This window comes from Helicoverpa armigera, chromosome 3, assembly GCF_030705265.1.
Source record: "Helicoverpa armigera isolate CAAS_96S chromosome 3, ASM3070526v1, whole genome shotgun sequence".
In the NCBI taxonomy this organism is placed as follows: domain Eukaryota; kingdom Metazoa; phylum Arthropoda; class Insecta; order Lepidoptera; family Noctuidae; genus Helicoverpa; species Helicoverpa armigera.
The window spans coordinates 5,173,814-5,196,947 of record NC_087122.1 but is presented as its reverse complement, the minus strand read 5'-3'; the positions used below and the strand labels follow the sequence as shown (position 1 = coordinate 5,196,947).

The 23,134-nt window shown below is 36.2% G+C and overlaps 1 protein-coding gene and 1 long non-coding RNA gene across 9 annotated transcripts in view; one reads left to right on the top strand and one right to left on the bottom strand.

Moving 5' to 3' along the window:
* LOC110383871 (low-density lipoprotein receptor) overlaps positions 1-23,134 on the top strand; it is a 175,712-nt gene that overhangs the window by 84,302 nt on the left and 68,276 nt on the right. The gene's annotated exons all lie outside the window — the stretch shown is intronic.
* On the bottom strand, positions 1,745-10,957 carry LOC135119299 (uncharacterized). The gene is made up of 2 exons (XR_010278147.1): positions 10,242-10,957; positions 1,745-1,965 (listed from the first exon to the last, which is right to left on the bottom strand). It is a non-coding gene; the product is annotated as an uncharacterized LOC135119299 (long non-coding RNA).

Here is a 23,134-nt window from a genome sequence, read left to right as displayed (position 1 = left end):
TAAAGTCTGTCGCGTCTTTTTGCGGAAGCTGGATCGTCGCCAACGTTCATACAATGTTGTTATGAGATTGTACTGGGCAGAATTACCGTAACAACGCCGTTGTATTTATGGTAGTTCCCAACAAACAATTCATGGGACTCAGTTAATCTTTAGGGCTATAAGTCTTACTGCGACTTCTGAATCCGCTGTTTATTTGTTCTTTAAGACATTTCAGCTCGTTTGGCAAGCAGTTTTTTGACTAATTTATTTCACACGCCAGGAATGATTGCTATGTGTTCTTGCAATCACGCAGCTGTCAACCTCAGACTTCCTCTGCGCTATGCCAACTTTTTCGTTTATTCGTTCTTATTTAAATGTGCCCTTCGTCGGTACAGTCTGTGTGTAGACTGTTAAAGTCAATTATGTCGTCTCGTTAAGTTCGTGCCCATCTCAAACTTGTGTAATACCGACATCTATTTACTACCACGAACTTTAAGATCATGACTTATGGTAATTGATGCCTTAGTGGTTTTACTCTACGCTAATGCCCCAGTCTTGTACAAACTCGATTTACTGCTGAACCACTCGTGTTTACTTAAATTACTTACCTTAGACTGGATGGTTATTTAACATCTAAATAACTTCCTGCTTTATACAGGTCATAAGGTCACTTTGAAAAGCTCTCTTTGTAATCGTTGTAGGTAAGTGTAAAAGATTACATGATCGATTATTTAAGATTTGTGCGAACGTCGATAGTTATTACTTGAGTGAATAATGTTTCAATAATTGAACCAGGAATCCAAACATGAACCTGTTATCACCGCCACAATTTAACAAGCATTCCCAATCCATAAAAGCATCGAGCGGTTTTTCCCTAACTTTTTTTTTAATACATTGGCTTTGCAGACCAATTCGAATCCAATTTACATTTCAATCGGGAGGTTCATGTAAAAACATGAGCTTCAGAGAGCATGCCGCTGCGCTGTGGAGGGCTTATGAAATAATGTTACATTGGGGTGCAAATACACACCTATACATTTACAGAAGCTAAGTATTTAACATACTAGCTCCCGCCTGCGGTTTCACCCTCGTTCCTTGGGTACTATTCCGCGCGCTAGGGTAAAAAGTAGCCTTATGTCCTTTCTCAAGATCTTGATTAAGTATCTGTATATAAAATTGTTTTGTTTTGAATGTTGGACAGACACAGAGAGTTAGTTACTTTCGCATTTATAATATCGGTGAAGATTACATTTCTTGTGCATTCGCCTAAAAATTCCCCCCTAACTCACGTGGAGACATAAAGGTGAGAATTATAAATATTTCTGAGCAGAATTCCTGCTACGTTGGCGCGAGCGCCTCGGGTATGTGTTGCTTACGCTCATGAGATTTCCAACGTACAGACTTATCAGTTTGAATTATTGCTAGTTTTTGTTCACTTTGTTTCGGTGCTTTGGAGATGTTTGAAAATAAATTATGTACGGAGAACTTTCATTGTTTTGTTTTGAAGGTTCTGGTCTTAAATCTTGCAACCTTTGATGAAGTTCTGCTTCCTGTTAATTATAGCTAACGTGTACCTAAGTTAACCAAGGCGCTTTCGTTACATATATCTCATTAAAGGTTTCATCCAGGTAGTTTCTTGCATTTTCACCGAGTATTACAATAAATTTATTCTTTACTTAACTAAATAATAAAAATCAAGCTATATATAGAAAAGGTATAAGGAAAATATTGAATAAAAAAATAGACGGTTAAAAGCAACAGGCAGTTTGCCATCTTCATAACAAATTTTAATGCTCACCCTTTTGTACTAAAATAATACCTCCACTTCAGAAATTCTGGCATAAACCAATAAAGTTCCAAAACAAGTTGGCATCACGGCCGGTTTCTCTTCACTTAAACATGCATGAAAGAAAATACGTGGCATGTTTCTAGAAATATATTTTCAGTGCACATGAACCGCTGCATCGGCGAGTTTAGGGGTGTCACCTGTAAACAGAGATTTAAAATTGAATCAGAAACTGCCTTTGTGAGTGAAAACGCTCGTATTGAATGCGAACAACACAGAATGATAGTTATTAAGTATATGGAAGGGGCTTTCTAAGCGCATTAGGAGCACGCGGTTGACTAAGGAACCCGAGATAGCTGGCAATGCGGAGAATTTAAGCTTGAGCGGTTGGGAGGCTCGGGGCTCGGAGATATATCAGCCGCGAGGGACTGCAGGTTGTAAGGTGGTAGCCCTATTCGCAGATAAAGTTGCTAAGCGCAGCCCGAGTGCGCGCTGTAAACTAGTTTTATTCGGCCATAACAAAAGTCCCGCGGGATGCCAGAACATGTCTCGCAGTCTCCAGCTTTAACCCCTCATTCTTTTTCGTGTAATTTGCGAAGCAATGGCTTTTATCCATCGTTAACTCAGTTGTTGTTAATACCCGTGATATGAGCTTTTAAATTGTCTGTTTCGGTTAACGTTTTGTTATGAAGGGCGTTAATTATTGTGTTTACGTGCTAAACCAAGGCTTACTTTGCGTTATGAATATTCGTTCGCTTCGAAATTAGGAATCCTATTATTCTACCAATGTTTTAATATGTACGTGCGGTATATTATTGTGTTGTTGGAATAATTAAAGGCCGTAATGTTTACAACTAATTAAGCACCCATTATATTATTCTGTAACCAAATTTGCACTCAATCATGTCGTGATTAGGTAGTCTATCATGCTCTGAAATAGAACTAAAATATTCCAATCTGTCGACTGGCCATTACTCTCAGTTAACTCGGCTTTTTTATGTCCTATGTAAACGTGCCCCTTAAAAATTTACATAATCTGTGCAACGATATTATTTGCACTAGCTTCTCGTAAATATTCACTGTGGTTTATCACGTCAGCACTGGCTAAACACACTACTACTTTCATATTTTATACCCACTTAGATTTTTTTTGCATTTTGTTCTAATAACTTTACAAGTCGGTAATGTGTATGAGTGCTACAATGCCTGTTTTTCTTTATAAGACATAAGCAATACCTTATGTCTGTAACAATAAATTGGAACTAAACTATACAAAAAAATCGGTAAAAAAACTTTTAAGTTAAACGGTTTTATCTTATGTGCACTGAAAACTAGAAAATAAAAAAATAGTTACTTACCTGTCAACCTACGTAGGTGGGCCCGGTCATATAGACTAAAATAAAAACGTGGGGCCCATTAACTATTGCTGTACTTCTTTCTTCTAGAGGTATAATAATAGGTGTGGATTGCATCGACTTACTATAATCGTAACTGGAGATTTTGATCAATAATCAGCCGTAGCGGCTTCACCAGCGAACGCCGAGCTCATGATCTACCAAAGTATAGAGATATGCTTTGCCATAGGTAGGATTTCACAAGGGCCCCACGTTTTTATTTTAGTCTATATGACCGGGCCCACCTACGTAGGTTGACAGGTAAGTAACTATTTTTTTATTTTCTAGTTTTCAGTGCACATAAGATAAAACCGTTTAACTTAAAAGTTTTTTTACCGATTTTTTATTCTCTTGTTTTTAGTATTTAATGAAAATGCCTACCGAATATTCCTCATTCTATCTAATTCATTTAGTGCATCATTATTACACGGTCTCTTACCTGACAATTTATTACAATGTAGTAATTCCTCAATACATAGCCCTTCCAGATACTTTTTTTTTAACGACCCCAAAAATCATCACATGACCTCTCCTGCTGTGGGTCAGCAGCGGTGAGGGAGTGCCAGACTCTTGACTAAAAACCGTTTTGTTCCGTCGTAGGCCTTTTATGTACCAGGGCCGCGGTAACTCTTTCGAACAATCTCGCAGCCCAGGCAGGCCTTGGCCCTGTTGGGCCCCGCTGGAGTTACTGACAGTTTTCTACTTGTGAAGCCCTTTCATTTGATACCCATATTGGTGGGATTGATAAAAAATTGTTATCAGCCATTTGGTAGCGGCGGCCATCTTAGATTTCAATTTGGCATAGTAAATTGTATTCTACTTGTTGAGACCTTTCATTTGATACCCATATTGATGGGATTGATAAAACCTAAGTTATCCGCCATTTTGTAGCGGCCGCCATCTTGGATTTCAATTTTTTATAGTATATTGTATTCTGCTTGTTGAGCCCTTTCATTTGATACCCATATTGATGGGATTGATAAAATCTACGTTATCCGCCATTTTGTGCCGGCGGCCATATTGGATTTACAATGTTATTGATATTACTATATTGTATTGTCATCGGAATTAAAGGTGTATACAAAATTTCAGATTAATCGGTTGACAGGAAGAGGGTGAAATTTGAATTACTAAATTTGACCCAAGAATGAATAAATAATAAATAAAACAAACGGGGTGAGCTAAATAAAACCGTTTAAAAAGACTAAAATATCCAATTCTCAAAGTTAGGACTTCAAACTGGCTGTAGTGGTCACAAGCAATGAATCATATTTCGCTATATTGCTGACATTGAAATGGGTACATTTGCTTAAAAACTTTTATTAGATACCTCAACCATAGCGGTGACCTCCAACTATACTACACGTGTAGCAAGAAACTTGAGATATTCCGAGTACATTGACGCACGTGGAAAGCTTTGAAAGGGCAACTTGTTTCCCTTCAACCTTTTTAAAGCATATTTCTCTTATAGTATTTTGATAAAAGATAACAGTTCGCGTTTGTCTTCAAACTAAAGGTATTTGATCTAATATTTAACCTCTTATGTTCTAGACTTTTCTTTTCAGACGATTTCAGCTGATGTTTTAAAGCAATATTTTTTGTTATTTTTGCTTAAAACCCTTGAAATGCTGTCACGCCACTGTCTGAAATCTACATAAAATAAATTTAAACTAAGATGAATTATAGTTAAATAAGTATAAGGTATTATATTTTGGCAACCTATTGTATTTTCTATTTTATTGCAAAACAAATGAGCTGTCCACCGCTCGTATAATTTTAAGTTATATTTCAACAAGGTTAGACATAAAGTACTTACTGGTTGCTACTTTGAAACAAAATCTTTCTTTGTCTGAATTTTATAACAGGTACCTAAAACTAAAAGGCACAGACCACCTACGTGAAATACAAAAAAAAAACATTGTTTTAGTTGTATTTGAATTGTTGACATCTGAATTGACTTCTTACTATTTAACCGAACGCAAAATAAAAAGTACAATAGACATGTTTATGACTAAGATAAAAGGCAAATTATTTACCTTCAAACGAGCGAATTTATTCGTCCAGTTTCCATTCTTACTGTTAAAACAGACTTTGAAAACATTTAATTTAAATTAATTCCATCAGTATTATGGTAGGTTCTATACTAACTAGATTATCAGAAAGCCAGAAACTTTATGCAAAGTAGAGCAGCTTGACACAGTTCTTGTAACGTTGAGAGTTCTCTCTGTGAAGACTTAAATATAACAGATTAACTGGCTTAATTAAACGATACCTACTCGCTTCAAAGTGCATGATATTACAATTTTCATAACATTTATATGGTTGTAGCAAGAGCTAGAGCTTCGTGAAAGCATTTTAATCCTTTTTTTTTATGATGTCAATAAAGACCGCCACCCGTGTTCGTATTTGCAGTAAAATAGATTTTATCGTTTGACACAAACGCCAACTGCCAATTCTTAAAGCAGAATTTCAAAATATCTTTCCGTAATAACTGAAAGCTATATCATAAACTGGTCAAGTATTCCCAAGAGAACAAATTCCCCAACTAAGATATTTTCCTAATTTTCCCGAAAGGATTCTCCAATTTACTTTTCTAATTTCGGAAAAATGTGCTGTAGCTTTCGTAGGAATAGGGATGAAAATTACGTACAGAATTTCATATTACTAGAGCATCCAGGAAAGGACCCGGTAACAAGTTTTTGGATCAATGTATTTTTAGGAACGCTATGTCGATAGTTGGATCTGTCATGAGCTTTCCATGGCAACTACATTTCCCTGATAGCGCATAGCGAGCGCTACCATCACATTCATCGTTGAATGTCGTCGTTGTTTTGTGGAGGTCAAATGGCAGACACAATTCAAATATTAACATTAACTTGAACCCAGTTAGACTGGAACCCGACCGCGACCTAGTTAGAAAAAGGCTAGACGAATGATGCTTACGTATTCTCGGTAGCACCTCCAAAAATAAATAATCCTCAGGGTGACTACTACGTATGCACAAAAAAGGTCATGTCCTCTAAAACGCTGGCATCCAAAATTTATACGCATGTAGGGTAGAGGTGCTTTGTTCTCACATGTCGGCTCTAGGATCGCTTGAGAAGTTATTGTTTTCACATGTCATGCGGGAGATTTATAGTTCCTCCGAAGAAATAAAACTGCTCGCCGTACCGTGCAGCTTGGATCCCAACTTTTCATTTACATGTTGATTTTATTTGCCACGACTTTACATGTGTGCGCGGCCGCAGAATATCAATGTGACAATTTAAATGTATATACTGATATTCCATCCATATAAATCACAACCCTAAAATATTCAAGCTTAACTCCTGTTTATTTTTGCACGATTCATTTTAGGGAGAAACTGGTTCTGTGTTCATATATCTTTCTTATGTTGAGACACGTACGAGTTGTGGACACACTATTATGAAAATGAGGCTGGCTTGGAAACGCTACGTTTTCATCTAAATTTTTCAATCTGTGAGTACCTACAGTTAAAGTTATTTCCTTTGCGAAATTGTACCTACAAATTAAATAACAAATACATAGATATAATCGGTACACGATAGCTATCAAAGTACCTGCGCAACTTGATGACATTCCTATTGTTCAACTAAATTCACAATTGTGATCAATACCTACCTCTGAACCGCAGCTTAATAAATCTAAAACTTGGTTGCAACTTCAAATACTGAACTTTGTAAATCAAATGAATAGTAAACAGTTACTCGAGCTTCGATAACTAACATTCGAAAACAAATCGGGGCTAACTTTGTTTGAAAATGAAAAGCAATGAAATCGACAATGTTTCAGGCTCTTGTACGGAATACGTTGTTACGTTTCGTTATTGGTACATAGCACCCCTGTTTATGTCTTGGCGAATAACCGCCTCATAAATTTTACGAACTTGGGGGTAATATTGTTTGCTTATTACAACGCGTTTCGTTGGTAACGCAACGTATTAACCGCTCACTACCGCTCGCTGAGACTTATTTGCATAATTTTAATTTTGTTATGTATGATATTAAAGGCTCGAGCAGACCGGATGCGTATGCGTAACGACGCGCGTGTCTACGTTACGCAAGCGGTGTGGCCTGTCTCATACATTTCCATACATTACAACTCATGGTTACGCCGTAACTACGCGCGTGACTACGCGCGTGGTTACGCATACGCATCCGGTCTGCTGGAGCCTTAACTCATTGCACGTAGCTACGTGCCCAGAAATAGACGTTCATTTGTTTATCACCTAAATTACCTTATAAAAGTAGCTGAAACTTAGAGCACTTAAAGTCTACTACGTATACTAACGTAACGACCCCAATCAGTAAACTACATACAAGAAAACAAGCACATAAACATGTATAACATTCAAAACTTTGCCTGGCGAACTGAGCAAAAATATGATGAAATCTTCAGGTAAAGTAAAAGCAATACAATAAAGAAAACTTAAAATATTCACGAGGCACGCGAATAACAAACAGAACCTCGCAATCGCATACTTACGTAGGCTTCAGAGAATAAACTGTGAGCTTCAGTGGCAAATGGTGGGGCGGGCCAAGACCTGGCCGCCTGCCAAACACACGTTTAGTGGCCACGCGCATATAAAAACTACGGCGTTTAACACGCTCTATCTGTATAAAGCTCAGGGGACACTTCGTTTTACTCCTACTGCCTGCATAATATACACTCTTTTGCAAAAAAAACGGGCACCTATGCAAAATCTTAGTTTTAAGGACTTTACGTGTATTTCAAAGGGTTTTAATGATTGTAGTATGTTTCTAGCATCAAAGGAGTTAGCCGAGCATGCGTGAGAGTGTATTCTAAATTTCAATTTTGTACAATTGCTAAGAAATTGGTTAAACCATGTTAAGGACTAATTGCTAGCAGAAAGTACGTCGGTGTTTTGAAAAGTTTTTGAAGTGATTTTCAGGAAAATGATAATTCAGTTTTAATAAATGATTAATGTACTTTTTATTTAGATCAAAACATTTTTGAAAAACTATGCGTATTTGATAAAATTTTCACCTGCTCTAAATGGGCTATACTGATGATTGATGGCAATGTTAAGCGTTTCGGTATTTTAGTGTAAAGTGTTCTATTGTTTAGATATTGTACCCACGAGTTTAAAAATATCGCTTTTTCATAAATAAACACTATTTAGAAGAGTATCAGTACCTTTGGCTGCGACAAAACCAATTTAGAGTAAGCAGTGCCGATCACAACTCGTCTGCTATCGGACTTTGACATTTTTAAAAGTCTTGAAATTCTGCAAAATACAGAAAATAGCGCATAGACTGTGAGCACGAGGTCTTAAGGTCTCGTAATCACTGATTTTTAAACAGCTTCGTCTTTTAGGAAACTCAGTAGACCTCTGAAGATCTATGAGTCTAAGCGTTCAAATAGCGTGTTTTCATCCCACGGACATTTTGTTAAATAAACATGCCTACAATGAGATTTTCTGGCATCTACAGCACTTTCCTGCTTAAATCATAACAATAATTTGCTATCTGCTCATTTCTTAAGAACTATACGTTTGACCAATAATTTTGAATTCTTGACTCCCTTTCAGCTAAATCGTCGTTTAGTATCCCGATACCTATGGAGTTATCGAAAGCTTCAACGCGGCAATAATTTGACTTTTTAGATAGCTGTAACCCTCCTCATCATTTTTCATGTGGTTAATTTTAACATTTATTACAAAATTTTGTATTTTTTAAATGTCAAAGTCCGATAGGAGACGATTTGTGATCGGCACTGCTTACTTTAAATTGGTTTTGTCGCAGCTCAAAGTACTGATACTCTTCTAGATAGTGTTTAATTATGAAAAAGCGACATTTTAAAACACGTGGGTACAATATCTAAACAATAGAACGCTTTACACTAAAATACCGAAACGCTTAACATTGCCATCAATCATCAGTATAGCCCATTTAGAGCAGATGAAAATTTTATCAAATACGCATAGTTTTTCAAAAATGTTTTGATTTGACAAAAAAGTACATTAATCATTTATTAAAACTGCATTATCATTTTTCTGAAAATCACTTCAAAAACTTTTCGAAACACCGACGAACTTTCTGCCAGCAATTAGTCCAAAGCATGGTTTAACCAATTTCTTAGCAATTATACAAAATTCAAATTTAGAATACACCCTCACGCATGCTTGGCTAACCCTTTTGATGCTAGAAACATATTACAATCATTAAAACCCTTTGAAATACACGTAAAGTCCTTAAAACTAAGATTTCGCATAGGTGCCCGCTTTTTTTGCAAAAGAGTTTATTAAAGCAGATCGCAACAACACTCCTCATTGATAAGGAAATGCAGCTTCATTTTAATCTGCCATAAAAATAATGACAGTCATTATATTTTCAGTGAATATCTTATCAGTTCTCGTGGTTTAATATGTATATAATTTGCCTCATAAAAACTTCATAAAAGGCTTCTCAATAATTAAATACCGTCCAGCAAAGTGAAGCGCCAATGCCGCCAACGTTTCCGTCGGAAGAATTTTTAATTATTTTCTTATAACTACGAAACATAGCTACAACACTGAAACACGAAATTTGAAACAAAAATAAGTGAATTATGAAGTTGTTCTTCATCCATATTTATACAACGTTAAAGTGAAACGTTCCATCTTAAATAAATAGCGTCTAGAATTAATACACTATCCACATTACAAATTGCTTTCAATTTAAATGTGTAACGCAAACCATTTATTTCCTTAGCCTTCTGGTTACGTGTTTAACCCTCAACTATTAATATTATCTGGAGCCGTGTCGTTTAAGGAATGGGATAGATTTTCAATTATATATCTATTCTGGCTTAGGTGTTCCTTTTAATCAGCCATTAGGTACTTATCAGAACTTTGCTGTCAGCTACTTATTCATACTTCACGCTTGCAGTTAGGAAAGAGTCAATCGTTATTGGATGTTTGATATGGATGTTCGATATTGACACATTGAGAGCAATGGAAGTTCTGTTGATTGGATTCGAATCAATTTTGTTCATGCTGTAAAGGGCCCCACAGAAAACATAGAATAGCCCTTTGTGAAACGAGACCTTCGAATATGTACCGAGGACAAGGCAGTTATGCTGCATTCCAATTGATCCGATTTCAACGATAAGTGGGTACCAATACCGCAGTCATAGAAGCTTGTCAGGAGTTTCTTTGGGACGCGATTATAAAAAAAATCTACGGATACTTTGATAAATAAGACGCTAAATGGTGTCAACCCAAACGCCCACGTGACGGTGCGCACACTTTTAGTCTGAAACAAAAGACATTTACATTATTACTAAACATTTTTATAAGATGTGAGTAAGCCAAGTAATAAATGTATTTTAATATAAACTAAACCTTTGAACTACACCACAGTGAGGAGGCCATTTATTTAAGTAACCAACACTTAAGCGTAACGTAGGTATAATCTACCTCCACTCGAGAAAAGCCCGTGAATTAAGAGGATTCGTTCCATTTAACTTATGTACGCATCTAAGTTTTGACATTTTAAACGACTAGATATTTGTTCTCTAAAATATGAATATAATATTTAACTTTCCTTTTGTTATACGTGAGAATTGGCAATTTTGCGGCTTTAATCCTAATGCTAACTTATTTTAGTGATTTTAACAAATCAAAACTAAACACAGCCATCTATTACTAGATCCTTTATTATAACTTTTAATTAATATGGACTAAATGTGGTCACGTTTACATTAGGTCAGTTTACATAACCCAATATCAAAGAGGTTGCATACATATGTAAGTAGGTAGATACGGCAAAGGAGCTCCTTCAATTACAAACGATTCTGAAACGCCAATGGAAGGCAACCAGCATTAGATTCGATATCTTGGTGCTGTGTGCAAGATTTATCAATGCGTAATTGCACATGGCTGAAACCGCATTTGGATTTCGACCTTGCCTGGTAGAGTGCACTTAGGATAGGAGATTAGGTCATATTCTAAGCACAGTGGCAATATAATCTTATGATTTTAAAGAGGATGAATATTAATTAATTATGATGGCCCATTTGTTTGTTTTGTAAGTTATAGGTACTGAACTACAGTAGGTAAACAAATATATTTTGCCCGCGAAGTGCTTACTCGTGTTTGGCTATTAGTGAATATTAAATATCATTGTGGGCAAACGATTTTCCAATTAACTGGGTATATTGTTACTTTTGTTCATTGGAAACATTACTGCTACGAATATAATTACAAAGTCTTTGATACGGCTTCACGGCAAATCAAAGCGCGAACATAAATGAAACGCCGTCTAGCTTAAAAGGTCGCATTCCAAATAAATTGAGTCCCCTTTTTAAATGTTTATTAAGTTTAAAAAAGCTGTATTGCTGGCGGATAATTTTGTTTGGGGAGTTTATTTTTTGTTGGGGCTCTCGGTGGTACGCGGGCAATCGTGACGTAGGTCGACATACAATTTCCTGTCTATGGGCGGTTCTGACCGCTGCTCTTTCCCGAGAGATTTAGTCTCGTCTGACAACCTGGAAATGTTCTCCGGATATAGGATGTCAAGCAACCAACCTTTGCTCTAGGGCTACCGAAATTGCTTCCGGCTGACGTTCGCCTTTGTACCGTTGCATACAGCAATTGTTTGAGATTGCACAACAACTATGAGAGAAAAAGAAAACTTTGAAGTGTCAAGTCAATAGGTAAACCTGTCGCCGCTCGTACATAGATTTTGACAAGCACTCTGGATGTAACAATGTAGGTACCTAGATAACAGAACAATTCTACGAGTAGTGTAGGAATAAGTAATTTAGAAAGCTTTTGCCTAATAGATATTGCATTACTTACATTTGTTTACATTTAACTCTGGATTTTACTTTATGCATAAAATATTAAGTAAAACTTTCCATCACTTATATATTTCCGTGAGAATCTTCCACTTCTGTGTGTCGTAAATCTATATCTTTCAATTTATTATTACTTATAGATCCACAAGATGTGAAGGAGCTAGTAAATTCTAAGAATATTTTCTTTCAGTTTACTAGGAAATGTCTTTGACTTGTGAAGATGTTTTTCTTCAATAATAGACGGTACTGTAATAGAGTTTTCTTTCCTGTAGGAGATAAATACATATTTTTTTACGAAAGTGTGTACGTGGGTTGAAGGTGGTCGTGGTGATAAATTAATGTTTATTATTTGAATTCATCTTTATTGAAGTAGTTGGGCTCCTTGTTTAAGCTAAATATTACATGACTGGTATTGCATTTTGTAACAAAATGTTGGATAATGGGTATTACAAATCTCCTTTACTCAAATTAGTGTGCAATTTTCTCTTTGAAGTGCCTACCTAAGTTACAAACGCTTATAAAAAAATGCCGTTGGACTTACACAGTCATCACGGAAAAGATAAAAGCGCCTTGTAAGTGAAGGTACACACAATTATGAATATTACGAGGAAAATCTTACTTTATTCTCCCTTTGAGATAACCAGTCCTATAGCCATAATACAGTTACTCATAAACTCTTAAAACCATGGCATGTACCTGTGTGCATTAAGATTTGTGTCAAACAATAAAATATTTACAACAGGAAAATCTCGCGAAAAGCAAAATGGACTATTTCCCATAAAATTATTTCCATGTCTCTTTGAAGACAATAACGTGCAGAGATTGGTCATGCTGACGATAAAAACATAATTGGTAGTTAACAAACTTATATTTCATAGGGCGCCTAAGGTTTGCTAGTAAAATAAAAGCTTTCAATCATACTTGTCATGGAACTTTTTCTATACATTTAGGTAAATGATGAAAAGTTAACTTCTTATTTATAGCTACCTACTACATTTAACAGTAAACAATAATCAGCGGTAAATAACATGTGCCGCTAACAAAACACACCTTTGTTGAATAGCTTATTACATAATTAATAGATGAGCATTGTTCGATAATTTATTTCAATAACTACAACCTCCCTTAACAATTGCGAGTAAATTGCATTACAATAAAACATTTACCTACAACGATATTTTCCGATTTTAAGAGCAACACGCAATGTATGTATATTGTATAAACCCGCGGTCTATATAAAGTGCTTTTTTGTGTTACATTGTTCGTTTTCACAGCGAACGTTTGGTTTTCCGATAGGCAAACGCATCAGTGGATACGATATAAATTATTCAATGCGAAGGAGCTCAGATGCGTTGGGAATATAGCGCTATTGATACACTAGCAGGCAGGTATTTAGGAGATAGTTATAGAGAAATGAATTTTCTTATGACCGTCGTCGTATTGAGGTCATCAGTTCCTAAGATCATTTCGTAGATGTTATTGCGTAAGTAGCTACATAGCTTTTAATGGAATTGAAGTGTATACTGTTCTATAAGTGTACCTATGTTTTGCAGAAACGTGTAAAAGTAAGTGCTTTCAGCCATACCGGCGTCCCACAAATAACTATCCGAATTATTCCGTTTCTGTTATAGTTTTATTACTCTAACAAATCAAACGTCTATAACATTTGAGAATAGGGCAATTGACAAATTCAACGCTAAATCGTCGAACAAACGATAATCGCCCGTCATTAGATAGTTCAAGTCCTGGCATTCAGTGGACGATTTAACGCAAGATTTGTGACCATCGAGGAAACTTGTGGATAACATACCTCTATATACTTTTGCGCGAACAAGGAGAAAACGGGGGTAACAGCGGGTTGGAAGCATCACAAATGCATTTTAGATGCGGACCCAGTTGCGGAATAAAAGGAGTGAAGAGTTTTCTGAACGTTCTCACATATCTATAGGTTATTTGGAATAAGTAGTGGGTGATATTGTAACCGTGCTCCCGGGGAGTACGGTATATGCAGTAGGTATCTACACTTTATACGAACATAACTAATTGAATGTGTGTCAGTAACTCGTGTAAGCTGACGCAATAAGTTCAAGACATTGCTAGACCGAGACCCAGATAATTGTTATCGTATCGGAAATAGGTAAATGATAGGGAATATCGTTTTTGCATTTGGGTTTTATGCGACGCAAAATGTAAATGGGGTGAACGTGTGACGGAATGATCTAAACTATATGTGTTTAGGTATACGTTAGCCATTGCGATTTTATCTCCCAATCAGAATTCACGAAATCACAAACTTTGATAAATACTAATAGTTGGGGCTCAATTTAAACAAGGGTCGAAGTTTACTCTGCCAATGTTGTGTTTATTTGGAACGTAATAAATAAACTTCACTGTTTACATAATATACAGCTTAATAATAACGTCATTCATAAACATTTACACTAACATAATATTTTGTACAATTTTCATCATTTGTTTTCACAATACATGTCTAAAAATAGAAAAAATATATCAGCAACAGTAATTAGCGTGTTATTATTTTTCATCAAATCATTCGATTAAAACTAAAAACAATTAGTAGTTAAGCGTAACTTGTTGTTAATAATATAAAACAATAAAGCTTATTTATCGTATTGAATATTACCTATGTTTATTTAATCTTACAGCGATTTAATTATTTATTATTACGTTGAACTTACACTGACTGATATAAGTGCATTACACTGCGAACAAGAAAAATAATGGGTACGGATAAGAATTGTGTCCCTATATATAACTTGTTAATAAACTATTCCCTTAATTAACAGAGTATCTAGTAACAAAGGTATACTCAGATATAATAATTAATCTAATAATTACTAAATTAGGCAGAAGAGGTATTGACTTATCAGAAATATAAAAAATAAAAATTAGGTAATTTCTGGAAAAGTATTGATGTCAACTGACATCACATAAACCCAATTAGGTAATAATATTTAACACGTGGAATGTTCAAAATTTATTGAGGGCGATAACCCACATTCTTGGGTCAAAAAACTTCCAAAAACAGTGCACGAGTAACATATAGATCTTGCGCATGCCGTTTTCAGTCTCACACGTTTTGAGATAAGCCTAACTTACTATCTTAAGGAAGCACGTATAGTACAGAAGAATGCGCAATCTCTGCAAAAGCAGAGGTCAGCTCCCGATGTAATAATAAATGAACTTTAATCTCGAACAAAAGAGACCGCACAGATTAGCTAACCTAATAATGAACGTTATGTGCAATCTGCTAGGTCTTAATACGAAATAAAGGTCAATCGTTGTTAATTAAAATATGGATAGTAATTTAACTTCGCAATACTAATGTGTTGTATAATCGTAAGATTATAGTCCCTATGCTAAAAACAAACAAAGATTATGTCAAACTGTTGTAAGATAACGAAAACTACATTCGTTTTATGCACGTTGCATGTCAAGCAAACATTTGTTGTTTAGCTTTACGTATGTATATACGTAAAGCTAAACAACAAATATTCGCATAGCTACTCGTTCGCAGTCCAACTTCGATTCATATGTCAAAATGCAACATTCTTTTCATTCCATCTGCAATAAAATATGAAGCCTTGAATTATTATCCAGCACGTACACTGTACAGCTTTTGAATGCTTTAAAAATAAACTACTTGCTTGGAAAGGTGTTTCTGGTAAAAAGCAGCTCGAATGTTTTTTTTCTTGCTTGCGCAGCTTGCTTCCTTTTCTTTAGATCTATAAAGAAAAGACATCCTTCCTAGCTAGCAGTGTTGCGAACTAAGTTGTTTGTTGACTTTGTTGTTATTTTGAGTCAATATTGAAGTGGATTAAAAATAACTTAAAGACGTCTTTAAAGGACATTTCAGATAAAACGTCAAAGCAAGATCACGTGTGACCTATCACTATTTAGAAACAGAATCTTTGTACGTAAATACAACAGAAATTAGAAACAATATTAGCGATGCAAACCAGAAACGAGACTGAAAAACGTAAAGTCTTGTGACTTCCATATTCTCGTGCAACTACGTTTACCTACTCATAACAAACCGACACAAATTCTATTTGCTCAACGAATACAAAGCAACCGTTGAAATCCCGTTCGATCCCTTCGGATACACATTTGAAAACATGGTTCTGATTCGAGTTCAGCCACGCTTAAGTTAATCTGGCGAGCTTCGGCGCGATCACTACCGAATCACATCAGATGTAGCCACTGTTGCGACCACTTGCTCATTGATACGATGTATATGTCTACTTCATTAAGCAGTATCTACCTAAGTATGTCCATTGGGGCTTGCTTCTCGAACATATTCAGAAAGTTCACATACGATCTCAATTACTTTGATTAGTGTTCATGCCCTCAATGAATGAAAACAAGACAAACGATAATTATGATGACGCATTCCATATACAGAAAAAACAATCAAATATTTCTACGCGTCGCGGTTTAATTGGCACGTACAACCACGCAATATAAATATGACAACAACTGCGGAATGAATTCGATCAAAATATACGTTCAATATGAAATCCTGTCACGAGTCACTATAAACTAACTAGTCACTATTGCCTCGAATCCCCTTTAATCCGCGTGGTCTGGAGCGCAATACCAATGCCAATATGCCGAATCTGTATCGAACAATTGAATTGGCACTGATAATTTTTTTCAACAAACCCAATTTTTAGAACAGGCTTTTGTTGATTGTGAAATGCAAATGAATACCACATGTGCCTACATGTAGATACCTGGTGAACACGACATGTGAATGAACTGATGCTGAACATAAAAATAATATGGCATATTATGTTTGTAATTCATATTGTAGTTTTAACTATCTATATAGGTATGTGATGTTATTGTTGTATTCAAATTAAAGATTATAATTTTAGAAAAACATACTTACCTATTGGGGGGTGGTTGAGGCGAGAGTTAAGAAAATATTTGCAAAATAAGTGTAGAATAGAAATTATACGTAAATGGTGACATACGTAAGTAATCAAAAGTTTTCTTAATGCTTAGTTTTTGTAAGTTTCAAATGAATATTTTATTTACTAGACCTATCAGTTACAGACAATACGTATCCTACCAGTTCTACAAAATTCGAGTTGCAATCAAATCCATCTGTACTGTGTAAGCTGGATACAAAAGTAAAATCGTGTTCCGAATACGGACCATCGGCGTAATCGAACCTGGCTTTTTAACTCGAATCCAAAAGATTTTGTTACTTTATTGTATTTTTGCACATGTTGCTTTTTAGGTCTATAGCTTACAAGAGTTTTAAATATAAAAAAACTCGTTCAGAAAATAATATATACGGCGGCGGCGGCTTGTCATTTCCAATATGTTAATAGGATAAATTGGCGCGGGCATTATACAATTTAACGAACTCAATAACGCCTCTGTGAGGAGATGCATTGTGATGTTGAAAGAGGCACGGGTGTCACCGCTATTGTACATCTGACGTTTTGGCCCGACCTTATTTGAATTGCGAACACCTCCGAGCGATTCAAAATGGGAGCAGGAACGATTTTTTGCTCTTCATGAATGAGATCAGCGAGATCCGAACATCGTGTTCATGGCACTTAAAAAGTCATAAATTAACGTTGGTCGACCGCGAGCGGGAGAGGTGAGCTTTTACGTGAATAATGACCCTAAAGTAGTCAGCTGAAGGTATCAAGTGGATCCTTAAACATTTAATCGTAATGCTAGAATATTTTAATAATGAAAAGCAAAATTCTGAATCCAGTAAAAAGACACGATTACGTAATTTAAAACTTTGCTATCGTTTTGCCATACTTTAGAATAAGCATGAAAATGCAGTTTTGCTCCGTTTTGTAAATTATTTTACCGTGGCTCGTTAAAAGCACCTCGAGAAACAGAAGGTTCGCTGTGTATCGTTGGGTGAGATCGCGGTTGCTTGCTAGCTCTAGTCCAAATTGCCGCGGTACTCCACGTCGGGGGCACTTAAAGGGCTATAAATTAGTGGAAGCTGCCCACAAACGGTAAGGTGGGCGGTCTGCCACGTGAATAATGGCCGCGGCGAGACCACCAAGCCTCGTGATGTAAAAAAATCCGCAATAAACAAAACATTATTCGTAAATAATTTTTAACATTTTGTGGTTGAAATTCCTCCATTAATTTTGCTCTTGTCATCGCCGCCCATTTCAATGACAGTCGTTGGTTTCATAAAGCAATGTTTACAATAGCAGAATCGATGGAGCTCAAAATGAGCAGTGAGATGAAATATAAAATGCTCTGCGTCGTCTGTTTTTACTTTAAAGGATATCAGTCTTATAATTTTAATAAGCAGTAAATATTAAGCTAGAATCAATACTTAGTTAATTCGTGAAAACAATGAGACAGATCACACGATGTTGATAATAATATTCCAATGTAAATACCCACGGCCCAGTAATAAGATAAATAAGGGTGTTAAGAATTTATTTGTTTCTCTGACCTGGATTATCACTGAGTCTGAAAACTAATAATTGAACCTACATTATAATTATACCCCTACACATTTATGAAGCTATTCAGTCCAAATGTTTTGATTACACTTCGTAACAAGGATGAACCAACTACGAATACCTAAACAAACCGATATTAGTAAAGTTTATAATAACACAGCACAAATAATAACCGTGAAAGTTAAAATTCGCAATACTACGAAAGTGAGTTATTTTACTAATTAATTTGTTTGTTGTTGCAGGTAAGCTTTGTTTGTGTACAGACAGCAGTATGAAAACTCCTTCGCGGTAAGTCATTTACAGACAAACAATTATTTACAACTATGCCGAAACAGATATAACATCATCAATATTCTTACTATTGACATACGTAGCTGTAAGTTCTAGATATCCAGCATATCGGTGTTAAGGTCGTATTTTCACCAAAACAATCGTTTTAATATCAAAACAAAGAGACGCGACTGTCTATGTTGATAAGTAATTGGGTCAGACACGGGTCAAGTCTGGTCACAGCGATCTGGTGATAACCTAGCACGCGTTCCAGCGACGTCACATCATTATGTCGAACACGTATCTATGTTATTATATCGAACTCATCATGATACGAAACGCTGCGAATTAGGTTGGCACTCAAATGCGCAGGACATTTCTTCTCTAACGAACTCTGGTCTTATGTCTGCTCATTGATCTTTAGGTACATAATTTCTTGATGGTTTATCTATTGTATACCTAATCTTCACAAATTCATAGTGAAGTCATGTGTTGAATTGATATTGTGATATAGGGATTCTGCGTGTAACGTTTAATGGAAAGCAGGTCAGATATCCCATGGTTAGGTTGGCGTGCTATCGCATATAACTGGCGGAAACCAGCTACTACGAATATCGTCTCTCTGTCTCTCCTTGAGTAAGAAGCATAAAAATGATAAAGCTAGTATGATTTTATTAATTTATTAATTGCCAAGATGCAGGCCCTTGACATTCTTTTCAGTTCGCGGACAATCTTATGATAGCTAACAATATTTTTACGATTTGGAAATGCCAGACACATCCGAATAGGAACTATATCAGCTAAATTGAGGTCATTGTTTCCGTTTATTTGCCGTAGTTTTATATCACTGCACTCAAAAGTTAATTGATAGGAAAATCAATTTCAATTGCCACCTCTTTAAAAATAAACTTGTCGATATTTTTTTCAAATGTTATTTTTTGGTGAACCAGTTAAGTTAGGTTAGTTTCATGATTTTGTGTTGACCCACGAATTTCTTTTTATCGTTGCAATTTAGCTCGAAATATTTATGGCCGTTTATTTGGTAAAACATTTTCCCGGGGGTGTGAAACACAACTAGTGTGTCTATAAACCAGCTGTACGTGCGTTATTCTGGAGCTAGAATTTATCTTTCTACCTAGACCATTCTACACTTGACTTTCTATTTCCGGAGGATTGCAAGCGGTATCCTGCGGGATCTTCGTTGCGATAAATGAGGAAACTTACTTCCCGTCGGCTTTGTCTTAGCTAAGTGGGATGCTCCACGATTGAGAGTTCATTCCGCACTCGCGCTCTAAGATCGAATGAACGTCGCTCCTTAATAGATATACTCGATTATTAAGATCTTAATAAGCCATTTAGTTAGCCATTAGATAACTGGTGTGATGCTGAACACAGCTAACTGGCTATTAGGTACTTACATACCTAGTTTTACAAAGGTATTTCCATTTACCTTAAGTTAACATGAGCCTCCAGTAAAACACGTCATATTCAAAAGTGTTTTATATGTTTTAATATTTTAACGTTACGATACCGTATGTGTTTTCGAGAAAAGCAATATTGTATTGTGTTCAAAGAAAAATATTGCAATGCCGTTCTCGCGCAATTTCGCAGCCATTGCTATTTCATATGGTGCATATTCCGTTCATTTGTTCTGGTTTTTTGCAGATGCTTTCCCGGCGTGAATATTCATGTTCAGAGGCCGTCATAAATATGTAAACACTTTTGAACTCCTCGCCTAGGTGCGCGCAACTTTAAAGTGTAGCAGATAACACCTTTGCTTAGGAATATAAGGGATAACTGTTGCTTTATTCTAAACATAAACAAGTCGAAAGATTGGATTTTAAACTAGGACTCTTCTAACTTAGGACGATTGAATTAAAAATGTAATCGACTTAGCACCGTGCAGCTTACAACATCTAGGCTGGAGCATAATCCATTAGCCATATTTGTTTTCAACTCAGTTAGTTAATATGTTAATTTCACAACGTAAGCGATATAAAATATCCGTATTTTTTCAAACAGTTAAATAAAACCATAGAAACACCCATAAAACTGAATAGGCACACAAAGATCACCCACTTAAACTTCAAAAGAAATCCTCGTGATTACGCCACACTCATTTCATTATCACATAAAGAAGAGCGAAGCCCGCCTGGCAACTTTAAAGAATGAAAGTTTCAGAATAAATTGAGAGTTTCCGAAATAGGGCGCGCTAACGGCAACTCTATCAGACCACCTGCGTCCAAGATTCGAGAATTTAGATTAGTGCATCACGAGTTGGCGTATTCGCGGGAAGGCAACGTCTCTCAAAGTTTTCTCCCGCGGAAATCGTATAAATGTTAATGAAAGTCAGACGTCTCTAATGAGATTACCGTTCCCGTGAAATTGGATTCGCGTGGGACTTCTTTAATTTTCATTCAACGCGAAAATTAGGTAGATTTGGGCACGACTCGACTGCCATCTGACTGATTCACATTGCAGGCCTCTATAGAGTTATTATATCTGTTTGAGGTGCTTTATTCAGGTTGATGTTACCTTTGTGTTTGTAATTGGCTTATAGATATTTACTGACTATAGAATAATCGCATCTGTGAGCGTGATACATTTATCACTTATTAAGAAATTTGTTGTTTTTCAAAATCTTTAATACCTCGCACAAACTAATGGATGTATTTAAATAACCACATCAAATCATCATTACGTTAGTAATCACTAATTTATTATGTCCAAAGACATTTCAAATTGAAAGAAACGCTTAAAAACGAACACGGGAAAATAAATACAAACATTGATACATTTTCATCTTAAAATTTATAGCGACGCAGTCATCGTATATGCTGGTTCAATCAGTCAGAAGTCCCAGCACACGTCATGAATATCGCAGCGGCATGTTCTGCAATATTCACACCTATCTGTCGCTACACCTATCTTTATGGAACGTTTTCTGCATGACGTAGGTACGCAAATACGAAATTTCTTCGCATTTTCACTGTTATTTTTCTAATACCTTCCCCGAATTTTATTGTTAGGTAATGGTTCCAAATTGACGGCTGCGTTTCGTTATACATAATTCGCTATTTTACTGCTAGCAATATTGTTTGTAGGAATAAATAACCTGTAGTCAATATGTAGGTATATAGAAGCTTTAGAACACAGAACTACTATAAGTATAATTGAGTGGTCCAACTCGTGCCACTATTTAAACATTAGATAGGACCGTAACTGCACGGTGCATAAGCTCAAACAAAAACACTCTAGTCACGTCTCGTCTGTGTGGCAGTAGCGAATGCATGCTCAAATAGATGCCCCGATACCTACGTACCGCCACTGACAGTTCTGAAATTGTGGCCGAAGTCATAAGCTTAATGAGAGCGTTTCTTAACTTTTTCGATGAGAAGAAGATAGCTAGGTGTTAACACGTAAGTAATAAAGCATTCTTCCATCTATTTTTGATGACCAAGTTCGGAATGAGAATACATCTAGGTATGTAGCTCGGTTGTTAAGCTTACCAATGCAGGATTTACTTAGTACTTGGCATTAGTATGTACAGTGTACAGAGGGCGCGGAGAAGCATGGCCAGTGCGGCGTTAAGCGATCGCTCCGTGTGCCGCAAATTGAGAGGCTATCGGCTCAGTGCAAATTGAAAGCGCTCCCAAATTGCAGCAGACCTTTGTATTTGTAACCAGGGCCGGAGCGTCCAGAATCAATCAGGGTAATGGGGGTTTGTCCGAATCTGCTAGGATTAGTCGCGGTGGGCAACCCTCGGCCACTACGGCAACAGACTTTCCAATCGCCCAATGGCGGCCCTTTGTCGAATTGATTGAATGCCCTTTATCTACTCCCTCATTTGAATTTCGAACCGTGATCGTAATAAGAATCAGATACATTTAAGATAGCAGCAAATTTCACTTAAAGTATACTTTTATAAAATGCTCATTATAATTTGCAACTTTGCTCACGAACTGCAAATTTTGGTAATTTTGTATTCAGTTATGAGGGTGAAAAGTTATTTCGCGCCCACCTGGGTTAAGCGTGTTTTAATTTAAAGTAACGTTTGTATGTTCATAAAAATATAAAGGTTAAACTTAAAGTTCGGCGACTTATTCTGTCTTTAAAATGACTTGAATAAATACAAGGTTCAAATTCGGCAACATTCGATTCCATAGGTGTTTGTTTATCTAAGTTACGCCGTACTATGAGTTTCGACCTGGGCTAAACCTACGGAACGTACTAATTCAGAATATACGATATCAACACAGCTCGTTTCTTAGTACAGAGGTCACAATAGACCGTGGATCAAGCAACAGCCGTCGCTCCTAAATCTAAATGTTAATGTGGTTGATAGCTACAACGAAGTTGATTCTCCATCTTCATTAACGATAGTCTGAAATTTTGATTATAGC